Source organism: Salvelinus sp. IW2-2015, linkage group LG13 (genome assembly GCF_002910315.2).
Source record: "Salvelinus sp. IW2-2015 linkage group LG13, ASM291031v2, whole genome shotgun sequence".
Lineage (NCBI taxonomy): Eukaryota > Metazoa > Chordata > Actinopteri > Salmoniformes > Salmonidae > Salvelinus > Salvelinus sp. IW2-2015.
In genome coordinates, this window is record NC_036853.1 from 21,007,077 (window position 1) to 21,009,511 (window position 2,435).

Here is a 2,435-nt window from a genome sequence, read left to right on the forward strand (position 1 = left end):
TCCCCCGGCTTAGCAGAACCCCCTCCCCCGGCTTAGCAGAACCCCCTCCCCCGGCTTAGACAGGGCTTAGACTGATGGGTTAATTATCAGAACAGAAAACCAGCAGGCTCCGGACTTCGTAGGGTCAGAGTTGAATACCACTGGTCTATGTCCTGGAAAGAGCAGGTGCTCCACATGTTTAGTATACTCAGTGTATAGAGGCTTCTGATGCTGAAGGTCTCTATATGTATTCTGACAATTCCCCATACTGCTATCTCACGCGGTCTCTGAGCGAGGTGTTAGCTTTAGAAACACACACACACACACCAAGCTGTAGGAGCAAGAGATTTGCTTTAGACACGCTATGAGCTGTGGTAGGTTCTGATGAAAGCCACAGGTTGTGTCGGGCGCTGTATTCTATAAAACACAGTGGGCTGTGCTTGTTCATTTTAAACATGCTCACTTCCTTCCTGCCGTACCACAATGTCTGTCTGACTCAGTGTCTTCATGATTCACATGGTGTGACAGAGGACTCTAAACATGACTAGCAGACTGCCGTCAAAAATAGTATTATGACTGCAATCTCGCCAAGGCAAATGCACACCCGTGCCAGGCTGTATGCAGTGATGGAGGGATCTGACGAAGGGAGGGATAGAGGGACGAAACACTCCTCCATCAGTGGGGATGACTGTATCCTCTATCTATCACACTCTACACACACCAGACTTCTCCCTGACTCCCTGAGACAGTGTTCCCCCTTTAAATGTTCCGCTGGCATGTTTCCAGTAGGACCATATTTAGGAGCACACATTCCCCTACTCTCCTGGTGTCTGCTGCTGAGTCTGCATTTCTCACACAATAGGCTGGAAGGTGGTGTGTGTGTGTGTGTGTGTGTGTGTGTGTGTGTGTGTGTGTGTGTGTGTGTGTGTGTGTGTGCACAGGAAGCCTCTTTGCTGTGATAATGCTTGGACCAGCCAGGGGTTAGAGGTCAGAGGTGGTCAGCAGGGGGACAAGGCCTGTTCTGATTGGATGACTAGGTCCTTGTGAGGACAGTGTTTTGGAACGCATCCCGTCTGAGGAAGGGGTTTGGAATGCCGCCCACATCTTTAACTGTAGTGGGCAGATATATGATACCATTCACCACTCTGCTCAAAGCACTGCTACACACAGATGCTACAGTGATATATGTGCATGCAAAGAGCAAACAACAAGCTGCACAAGAACTGACTACTGTAAGGGTCCAGGTCACAAAGTGGCTCGGTGACTCGTGTTTGCATCGCAATGTGAAAAAAACAGTTCCTCACAAAGAGGGCAACAGATGCTACTGAGCCAGATGTCTATGTGTCAGGGGAGAAGCTCCAAGTGGTATCTGATTTTAAGTACCATGGCATCATACATGATTCCAACCTCTCTTTTAAAAAGCAGGTGAAAAGGGTAACTTAAATCACCAAATTTAACCAAGCTAATTTCCAATTTATACGAAATTGTTTGACTACAGAGGTAGAAAAACTGTACTTCAAATCCATGATACTCCCCCACTTAACATACTTCTTGACTAGTTGGGCCCAATCTTGCTGTACAACATTAAAACCCATTCAGTCTGTCTACAAACAGGCTCTCAAAGTGCTTGATAGGAAGCCCAATAGCCATCATCACTGTTACATCCTCAGAGCTCCTGAGTTGGGAAAATCTTGTGCAATACACCGACGCATGTCTTGTATTCAAGATGCAAAATGGCCTGGCTCCCCCTCCAATCAGTACTTTTGTTAAACAGAAAACCCAAACCCATGGCAGCAGATCCACAAGGTCTGCCATGAGAGGTGACTGTATAGTTCCCTTAAGGAAAAGCACCTTTAGTCAATCTGCTTTCTCTGTGAGAGCTTCCAATGTCTGGAATACACTGCCATCAGACACACATAACTGCACCACCTATCACGCTTTCACAAAAAAGACAAAGACATGGCTAATTAGACTTCTGAACATAATCCCTAGTTGTGTATTGCCGCTTTTCATGTTGTCTGTTGTCTGTAGCTTGTGAGGTGTGGAAACACTTTGTTGCTTTTATGGATTTTGTCTTGTTGCTTGTTGTGCTATGTTGCTCTGTCTGCATGCTATGTCTTGCTTGTCCTATGTTGCTCTGCTTGTGCTCACTGCTCATTGATTGTCTGTATTGTTATTGTAATTGTTTTTAATAACCTGCCCAGGGACTGCAGAAAATTAGCTGGCTGGCTAAAACCGTCACTTTTACTGAAACGTTGATTAATGTGCACTGTCCTTGTAAAAAATAAAAATAAACTCAAACATGCCACATATGAATTTACATTTGTAAGTACGAATCTACACACACACATGCACGCAGGCACACACAGACATACAAACACACACACACACACACACACACACACAGACATACAAACACACACACACACACACACACACACACACACACACACACA

The 2,435-nt window shown here is 45.5% G+C and overlaps 1 protein-coding gene across 1 annotated transcript in view; it reads left to right on the forward strand.

Moving 5' to 3' along the window:
• plpp3 (phospholipid phosphatase 3) overlaps window positions 1-2,435 on the forward strand; it is a 58,378-nt gene that overhangs the window by 52,420 nt on the left and 3,523 nt on the right. The window lies entirely within an intron of this gene.